We start from the raw sequence: 10,568 nt of genomic DNA on the forward strand, positions 1-10,568 counted from the left end.
AAAGTCTAAGGATGGCTAACATATACCAGAACAAATATACCTATTTTTCCATTGTTAATTGATGAATGAACTTGATAATTACCTATAAATCCACGTTGCTTTGGCATTTTGAATATATATATTTAAATAAAACATTAGCAAAGGCACATCTCTGCATATATTCACTGTCAAAGCTACATTCATTTATTAACTGGTACTCAAAAATTCAAGAATCTTAAAGTGTTGTCCAAAAAGTTAGTTGTTTTTTTTCAGTTCATAATGGAAAGAGCAAACACAGAATTTAATCAGGGTTTGTATTTTCTTTAGCATACTCTGCCTCAATTACTTGTGCCAATTAAGGTACTTTCCTTATATTAAAGAGCTTTGCCTTGACACAAATAAAACTTTAAATATATCTGAATGTATAAATCCAGTGGTTAGAAAACATTTGAGTATCGTTCTAAAAATGGGTTTCCATCTGAAAGTGCAGAAAACTGCATCTTTTATTCCAGTTCTTCCCAAAATTGTGATTAAGAAAGTCATCAGGAGCCATATTTACCCAAGAGAGTTGAATATAGAAACAGCTACTCTGCTTGCTTCAAAGCTGCTGCAAAAATATTCACATTTAGCCTGCTGTACAGCCACTATGAGTAGGGAAAGAAACAGGGAAATGAAATACAGAGTTTTGATTAACTGGTGCCATCCATATCCTTGTCAGAGACATGGACATTGGGATGGGGGCACCTTCAGCAAGTTTGCAGATGACACCAAGCTGTGTGGCCCATTTGACATACTGGAGGGAAGGGATTCATCCACAGAGGCTGGAGAGGTGGGCCCAAGCCAGCCTCATCAAGTTCAGGTCAGGTCCTGCATCTGGATCAAGACAATCACAAGCACAAATACAGGCTGGGAGAGGAATGGAAAAGCAGTCTGGAGAAGGACTTGGGAGCGGAAGATGACAAAAACCTCACTATGAGCTGGCAGTGGTCACTGGCAGCCCAGAGGGCAGCTGTGTGCTGGGTTGCACCAGAAGCACCTGCTGTGAGAGCAGCAGGACAAGGAGGGGATTTTGCCCCTCTGCTCTGCTCTTGTGAGACCCCACCTGGAGCACTATGTCCAGTTCTGGCGTCCCCAGCATAAGAGGGACATGTAGCTGCTGGTGATTGTCCATAGGAGGCCACTGATCACAGGGCAAGAGAACCTCTCCTATGGAGATAGGTTAAGAGAGTTGGGGCTGTTCTGCCTGGAAAAAAGAAGGCTCTGGGCAGACCTTATAGTGGCCTTCCAGTGCATGAGGAAGGCTGAAAGAAAGCCGAAGAGGGACTTTTCACAAGGGCTTGTAGTGATAGGATGGAGGGAAATGGATTGAATCTTGAGGAGAGCAGATTTAGACTGACGTTTAGGAAGAAATTCTTTACAGTGAGGGTGGTGAGACACTAGAATAGGTTACCCAGGAAGGTTGTGACTGTATTCTGTCTGGATGCACTCAAGCTGATCTAGCAGAAGGTGTCCCTGCATATGGCAGGGGGATTGGAACCAGACAATCTTCAAGGTCTTTTCCATTCTAAGCCATTCTATGAAACTTTTTCAGATCACAAGCAGGTAGACATCTGAAAACACAGGATCAATAAAACTAGATTCTAGAATATCTTCTCTTCCCTAGCTAAAATTGTTCCAGTTTTGAAGTGAGCTCAAAACACACTGAAACAAACCAATATGGGTGCCACTGGAACACAGAGAACTTCCAAGAGGCAACACAACTTAGGGAGGTAGACCTCCAACAAAGGAAGGCAGAGCAATCCTGTGAGGAGGCTTTAGCCTCAGCAAGTTGGAAAATATATGGATTTGCTCTCTCCAGTTCACTTTTGTTTCTCTGCAGACCTCTGGTGCAAATTAAGTCTGCAATTTCTGCAGAAGTGGGAGAAGAGAGAAGTAATTTAACAGAAGAAATTAAAAAAAAAAAAAAATCTTCCTTCATATATGAATCCCTGACAGATCAATTTCACTTCCTCCTTGCAAGTGCAAAATGCAAATTCCTAATCTCTGAAAACATTTTAAATGTTGCAAAATCAACTTATCAACTTCATGAAATAAAAAGCTGTGAGCAGAAATACATACCCATGGATTTGGCCTGGCCACCAGAAAAAGTGCAAGGCACCCTAGCAACAGTCAAAGGATTACAGAGCCTGGCAAGATCTTTCCTCAAAGCTTCACAGCATAGCAGATCTCTTTTTCAGTAGCTGAGCAACAGCTTCTCACACCTCAGCTGTTATTGTGCCATTCTCAGACACGCTCTTCTCCTCCATAAGCTTTCACACAGCTTCTTAGATGGAATACCTGAATGGCTAAATGATAGAAAGATTTTAAACTAGGGATAACTGTATCATTTCTTCTGACTCAGAGTGTCTGACATATGTCTCAGGTATATACGAGCACTTTTACCTATACCAGTGATCTGGCGCTGCTCAAACTGCAGCGCTCAGCACCAAGATCCACTTTGAGATTATCTTCCTGGCAGGTTAACCTGAGTCACAGCTTTCATTGCAGAGTGACATGATGATTTTCCAAGCAAAGACAGTGAAAGCTTCTGTTAACTTGCTTGCACATGTCCAAACATACTATTACAGGAGTTAAATGAGTGGGAGCAGCTAGACTTTCCTCAATTTTGATGCCATGCATCTCTAAAATAGTGGCAGAAAGAGATTTGGAATAGCTATTTTCCCCCAAATGTTGTCAGTGAACGTGGTGGGTCACTCCAATTACATCTCTTCAACACTGATCTATATCTTATTACTGGCCAAGCTGTGCCTCCTGACTTTATTGATGGTTTCTAGAAGGTTACATGGAGGGGTGAGAACCCAAAGGCAGTCATTAGCAATCTGCCATTTATCAAACAAGCTCAGAGCATCTCCTTAGACATCTTAGCACAACTCCATCCTCACAGGGTATGAAGTTTTTGGAAGGCAAAACCAGGACAGAGATACTGTCAAACATGTTATTCCATTCTGTAGTGTCATTCTGCTTTCTAGGGGACTGCAAAGAGCACTCAGGAGAGCACAGCTTTTCACTAGTGGTACATAAATAAATAATTTGGCAAGGAATGAAAAGGCATGAGAAGTGTGGATAGGAGAAGAAACACATTTTGTGAGGAGGAGACTCTCTAACAGCCACTAATTATCACCAAGTCCAATGTAAATTGCCATTGCTGCTTTTTGATGGTATTTTTATGTCCAGGTATTCCTCTATTGAGTGGTCATTTGAGAGAGGGCTGCAGTTATGGAGAAAAAGCAACTTTTGCTTCCCCATAATGAGGTTCACGAGAGCCTTAGGACTGTTTAATTTTTGTATGCCTCTTGGAATAGTCCTTACTGGAACAGTAATGCATTATTGAGTTGTGCATAACTTGCGGTCATTTTCTCCCCGGTTAGTCTGTGAACTGGACATGGCCAGAAATATAACTCATAAGTAGCCAAGGAGATGAGGAAAAAAGGGTGGATGAATGTTAGTGCTGTTCAGTGAAAGCTTTATATCAGCGCTCTGGTTAGAGGGCAGCTTGGCTGTGTTACAAACATATTAAAATAGAGATGGGATAGCTGGGACAGGAAATGTTTGGATCCCAGTTCAGAAATCTGGATGAAGAGAGGCAGAGTAGATTGAGAAACTTTGCTCAGCATGATGTGACAATTTGGGGTACACAGTGCATCCTATACTGATAAACTAAAAGGCCCACTTTCACCAGCTGTCACTGTACAGACTGTGCCCAAGCAGCTGAACTCTAGACATTCCAAACAGCACTGTCACACCCAGTTTCTTGACTGGGATCACTCTAGGCTAACTCTCTGCTAACTAATCAAATCTAACATTTTTAACATCACAGGATCCAGATGTGACAAAGGAAGGAAACACTGGAGATGAAGATGATTTGATCATTTGCCTTGACTGTGAAGACAGTGATGGGAACATAAAACATTGCAGACAAGGCTACTGTGGAAAGAGCTTGGGAAGAGAGATCATGAACTCTGATCTAGAAATAGCAAACTTGAAGAATCAGTTTATGGGTATAAGTAAAGCCATGCCTAATTGTTCTTCATCCTCCTTCACTGGATTTTGAACATCAGGGGCTAAGACCATTAGGGCTAAGGCCATCTGGTCTGCTATCATCAAAAGCAGATGATGTCTTGACAACTGATATAACTTGTAGAAATCTGTTTTCTTCAGTGCAGGAAAACAGTGCACAGACTGTGAGAACAGCAGAGTAGTGATCTTGCTAGTTGTACATCAAGTAGTCTTCATATTTCAATGACATCAGAAAGTAACAGGCAAAAGTATGTAGATTCTGCAAATTCTGCATTTTTCTGTACTTCAAGATCCAGGCTTTGAAGCAGGAAAAAACTCAACTATAAAAATCCTTGCATTTATAGGTATTTACATTACAAAGACCCTTCTTATTTTTAACTTAGCCACAGATACCTGTGTGGAGTGAAAAGAAAAAAAAAGTAAAAAGAGTAGTATGCCTTCCCTCCACTCACATCAATGATGCCTTAATATCAAAGATTAGTGAGACTTTCTAAAGGGTATAATGCTACAAACTTTGATTAATCTGTTAGAGGGTCACCTTCATTATAGAAAAACATCTAATTTTTACCAGGGAAGAGGAAAATAACAACCAAGCAATATAACTGCCACTGAAAAAGTCTGGTCAAACCACCTAATTTGCAATTCAGGCATATATGGACATTAACAAGGGTAATGAATAATAAATTCCTGCACCTAGCTTTAAATACTTTCAGTTCTTTATTTCCTAGGGACTGACTGGAAAACAAAACAAAACAAAACAAAACAAACGAAAAAAAACACCCAAACTGAAGTGGGCTTAAGAAAAGCCTCTACAAACTGCATGCATGTTATAAACTGAATTGTGCACAGAGTCATTTGGTCTCTACATCATTTTGAACAGCATTATCTACCATTGATCATGTATTGAAGACAAAAAGCTGATTACCATGCTAAAAATCAAGGAATAAAGGATGTCTTTTCCCTTTAAAAAGCTTGGTTGTAAATAAATGAATTTTAAAACAGCATATAGGAACATATTAGTTTGATGACTATCATAGAATGGCTTGCCTTGGAAGGGACTTCCAAAGGTCATCTAGTCCAACCCTCCTACACTCAGCAGGGACATCTTCCACTAGATCAGGTTGCTCAGTCTCGTCCTGCCTGACTTTGAATGGCTCCAGGGATGGAGCCTCAACTACATCCCTAGAGAACCTGTTCCATTGTTTCACCACCTTGATGGCAAAGAACCAGTTCCTAATATCCAGCTTAAATCTGCTCTAGTTTCAAACCATTGCTCCTTGTCCTATCACTACAGGCCTTTGTAAACATAGAATCATAGAATCAGTCAGGTTGGAAGAGACCTCCAAGATCATCCAGTCCAACCTAGCACCCAGCTCTGTCAAATCAACTAGACCATGGCACTAAGTGCCTTATTCAGGCTCTTCTTGAACACCTCTAGGGACAGAAACTCCACCACCTCATTGAGCAGTCCATTCCAATGGTAAATCACTCCCTCTGGGAAGAACTTCCTCTTAACATCCAGTCTATATCTCCCCTTGTACAACTTGAGACTGTCACCCCTTGTTCTGGTGCCGGTTACCTGGCAGAAAAGACCAACCCCCACCTGGCTACAGCCTCCCTTCAGGTAGTTGTAGACAGTTCCTCTGCAGCCTTCTTTTAGGCCCCTTTCAGCTATACCTACTGATGGCTTAAACCTCTACCATGTTATAATCCTGCACTTTCAAGAAGCATCCCTAACCCTGGGCATTGATGGAATTAAAATATTTACCTCCATTTCTCCTCCCAGATGTCTTTGACTTTGCCTGCACAATATTTTGCAAGCACACACATCTGGGCAAGAGCAAACACATTTTGAAAGAGCACAAGTGAAACTGCAGCAGAAAAGAGTGGTCTGTTCTCAGAGGTGGGTTCAGCCTGCTCCCTGGGGGGAATCCAAGATCTCATGCTGCTAACAGCTTAGTAGCTATTTTTCATCTTAGTATTAATAGGCAGAATTGCAACAATCAGAGGAGTAGCAGGCAGCTCAGAAGTCCCATGCTCAATAGCTCAACTGAATGAAAGATTACCAGGAAATATTTGTGTTTGCCAATGAATGGATTTCTAAGAGCAGGTAGGACCAAATGCCCCTGAAGCTCCCCCAGCTGCTGCTTCAGTCATCTGAGGGAGCTTTTTGTGCACAAAGCACACCTACACACTATGATTTTGCTCAGCTTGTGTTTCCACAAATCAACTAACCCTTCTCATACATTATTATGAAAGCATAAATCCTACCCTTTTCAAGACATAATGCAGACAGACTCTTCACCGTGAGTTACCTATGTGAACGTGCCCTTGGGAACAAAAACATTCTCAACACAACCAAATAGAAAGTAACCTACAGAATCAATAGCACATGAAACTATGTTGTTGATTTCAGAGTATACTGCAATGACAATCATTTTTATCATGCTCTAAGGGCTGATGACTTGTCTGTATTCTCTTCCCTCACTCCAGAAGTGAGGCACTGAGACACTGCTCTGTGTGCCTTTGCTGAATTGTCGAGCTTTTTCCTCCGAAACTGACCCACCATGCTCAGAAAGCTCACACCTGAGAGTGATTTAGAGTCTCATCAGATATTTGACTCTAAGAAATCCACAAACAAGAAGGAAAGTGGACAGCATAATGTCATCTTGCTCTATAACCATAGAATGGTAAATCATAGAACCAATAAGGTTTGAAAAGACCTCTAAGATCATCAGGTCCAACCTTCTGCCCAACAACTCCATGACCACTAGACCATATGCCAGAGTGCCACATTTACTCCTTTTTTTAACACCTCCAGGTGTGGCACAAAGTCTTAGCATTTCATTGCCTTTTGCTATAGAAGCAACTTCAATAACAGGAAAAGCAATATGAAAAGAGGAAAACAGGAGTGAGTCCTTGCTGCTTTTAGCACTTAGAAATCTAGAGGAGACACAATCAATGCACATCCACGTTTTTAACATCACAAGACCCAGTTGTGACAAAATAAGGAAACACTGGAGATGAAAATTATTTGATCATTTGCCTTAACTGTGAAGACAGTGATGGTAACATAAAACATTGCAGACAAGGCTATTATGGAAAGAGCTTGGGAAGAGAGATCACGAACTCTGATCTAGAAACAGCAAACTTGAAAAATCAGCTTATGGGTATAAGTAAAGCCATGCCTAATTGTTTTTCAGCCTCCTTTCTTCACTGGATTTTGAACACCAGGGGCTAAGACCATTAGGGCTAAGGCCATCTGGTCTGCTATCATCAAAAATAGATGATGTCTTGACAATGGATATAACTGATATGAAAAGAGGATAACAGGAATGAGTCTTTCCTGCTTTTAGCACTTAGAAATCTAGAGAAGGAGATACAATCAGTGCACATCCACATTGCCCAAACAGAAGATTTTGGCTTTTTAAAGCATCACTCAGCTTATGTTCATTTGTTTTGGGGAAACAGTTTACAGCTCAGAGCAGCCAAACACCTTTCCCCTCTCTTCTACCAAACTTTCTCCCTGGAGACTAGACCCCAGTACCTCCTATCCCAGAAACGATCTTGTACACAATGCTGAAGGTGAAAAGTAATACAGAAATAGTGTTCCAACAAAATGTGCCTCTTTCCTCACTACCTGCATTCTCCAGCCATGACAAGAAGCATTCAGAGTGTATTTTGAAGACATAAAATTTTCAATGCAAGGATAACCTTTGCCTTTTTCAAATTCCCCTGCAAAACACTTGCCTCTCGAGCAAAGCAAAACAAAACATAGCAGCTACTGTGCTACCCTTTTTTCCAAAGCCAATGGCCACAGATACAGTTAGGTAACTTGATAGATTCCTGGATTGAACAACCAAATGAAGCTCAGGCACACAAGAAGTTCTAAAGGAAGTTCTGGAAAGTGAGCCTAGCATTTTCCAGATTATAAGGGCAGCTTCTAGAGGATATCTGATTACTGTCCAAAGCCATCTGCTTTTATTTTTCACGATTACTGTCCTAAGCCCTGTGCTTTTGAAGTTTAATAAATGATGCTTTTGGCATCACCTACCATTGCACTTTTACAATACAGCCAAGCAAATCTGATGTGTGTTGAGCAGGTCATACAACTCCAATAAAGTAGAACCCCTTACACACTTTGATTTTGTCACACTACCTTATAGCATGTCACAGATACCCCATTTTACTCATTCAATAACATTAACAGCAACTTAACTGACACAGACTGCTGTGCTTAGGTTGCTAATATGGGACGGAGAGTTGAAAGCATTTTCACTGTTTCACTGGAATTGTTCTTACATAAACAGCCTTTAAGATTATTAGCTCAAGAAGCAGACCTTTTCGAGAACTTTAATTCATTTTCCCATTAAAATACTTTATGATTCTTTTGAAAACTGAAAAAATACCAAAAAATCCCCAGATGTACCTTCCCAGTGACACTTTAAACGGCTCACACAAACACCAGCTGCAACACAGATGCAAAACACCAGAAGCCAAATGATACAACAGGGCCTATGCCCATACTGTAGCTAAAACTGGAAGTATTCCTCAGTGTGCAACACAAAAGAGTGGCAAAAAAACACATAGTAGGACAGAAAACTGTCAGACAGAGCTAACAGGACCGGCAGTGTGTCTTGTCAGTTTTTAGCAAGCTTTTTGAAGGGATGTTCCATGGAAACTCCTCTGGGAGTCTGAGAAGGTGCAAGTATAGGGATGGAAAGAGAATTAAAAGGCTTTGAGGGCTCCAGAGCACCTCTGAATTCAAGGGCTGATTTGTCAGCCCTGCCAGATGTGTCAGAGGAGAAAGAGGACAGTGAGAATAGTTTGGGAGGCTAAAGCTTCCAGGCCCTGCAATCAAGAACAAGATGCAGGTCTTATTTTGGCAGCAGAGACAGTCTGCTGCCAATCTGGGACAGAAGAGACCAGCAGCTGTGACTCAATGGCTACTATAAAGAAAAGTCATCACTAGCAGCAGCATGAGTAGGAACATATCTGTGGTCACTTCACATTTCATCAGTCAGGATTTAGTTTTTCCTGTAGATGCAGAGCTCAAGGTCCAAAGCCTTTGAAGTTAATTCTCCCTTCAAACAGCCACAAACTTCCTTTTGCTGAAGAAGAAACAGCCTGGATGAAAACACATGCAAAGTGTTTCCTCTTCTTCTAAGCTTGTCTACATAGTGGATTGACCACACACAGCTGCCAGACACCCACCTTGTCACTCTCTCACTCCCCCTGCTCAACAGAACAGAGATAAAATAACAAGGAAAAGGTTGCAGGTGGAGATGAAGACAGAGAGATCAGCTGCTAATCACCATCATGGGCAAACCTGACTTAACTTGGTGAAAATTAACTAATTAATTAATTTTAGCACCAATTGAAACAGACTTAGGTGGTGAGAAACACAGACAAAAATTAACACACAATCCCCATTCCCCCTTGCTTCAGCTTCACTCCTTCCTTCCTGACTCCTCTTCCCACCAAGCAGCACAAGGAATGGGGAATGGGGCTAGTCAGGCCAGAACAGCTTGTCATGGTTTAACCCTAGTCAGCAACTAAACATCACTCACTCCTCCCCACCAGTGGGATGGGGAGGAGAAACAGGAATCAAAAATAAAACTCACATGTTGAGATAAGAGCAGCTTAATAATTTAACTAATGAAGATGAAAAGAGAGAGAGAAGCCCCAGAACAGACCAGTGGTGCACAATACAATAGCACATCACCTGCTGGCTGATGCCCAGCCGCAGCTGGCATTCCCTGACCAACATCTCCCAAGTTTATATACTAGGCCTGACAAGCTATTGTAAGGGACATCCCTTTGGCTAGTGTGGGCCTACTCTCCTGCCCATGCTCCTTGTGCACCTCCTCACCAGCAGGGCACCGAAAACTGAGCAATCCTTGAACTGGGAGGGACAGCCCTTAGCAATAGGTCAAACATCAGTGTATTACCAACACTGTTCTCACAGTAAATCCAAAAGACAGCACTGTACCAGCTGCTGAGGCAGAAATCTGACTCCATTCCCACCAAAACCAGGACAAGTCTCTTTCTGTTGTTCCCTCTTCCCTACACCTTTCCTTGCCCCACCACGGCCCTGGCACCTGGAGTTCCCTCTCCTCTCCCAGACCTCTGTGCTGACAGAACTGTCCCTCACTCCTCACATTTCCAGCATTTGCCCCCTACCTTCCTTTCCTCGAAGTGTCTCTGAGGAGCCACCCTCATAGTTGAGGACCTGGGCTGTGTCTGCCCAGAGGCTGCAGCAACCAGCTGGAACCGGCCGTGCCTCATCAGAGGCTGCAGCAACCAGCTGGAACCGGCCGTGCCTCATCAGAGGCTGCAGGAACCAGCTGGAACCGGCTGTGCCTCATCAGAGGCTGCAGGAACCAGCCAGAATCCACTGGAACTGGCTTCACCTGCCCCAGAGCCACAGCAGCTGACCAGAACTGGCTGGAACCATCTCTGCCCATTCCAAAGCTTCAGGAACTGGCTGGAACTGGCTGTGCCTGCCCCAG

General features: G+C 42.4%; 1 long non-coding RNA gene across 1 annotated transcript in view; it reads right to left on the bottom strand.

Moving 5' to 3' along the window:
* Nucleotides 1-10,323, bottom strand: part of LOC135176512 (uncharacterized) — a 53,461-nt gene extending 43,138 nt beyond the window's left edge. Inside the window, exon 1 of the long non-coding RNA XR_010302686.1 lies at nucleotides 10,240-10,323. This is a non-coding gene — a long non-coding RNA (uncharacterized LOC135176512). The remainder of the gene's footprint in view (nucleotides 1-10,239) is intronic.
* Nucleotides 10,324-10,568: the final 245 nt, after the last annotated feature.

Source organism: Pogoniulus pusillus, chromosome 6 (genome assembly GCF_015220805.1).
Source record: "Pogoniulus pusillus isolate bPogPus1 chromosome 6, bPogPus1.pri, whole genome shotgun sequence".
Classification (NCBI taxonomy): domain Eukaryota; kingdom Metazoa; phylum Chordata; class Aves; order Piciformes; family Lybiidae; genus Pogoniulus; species Pogoniulus pusillus.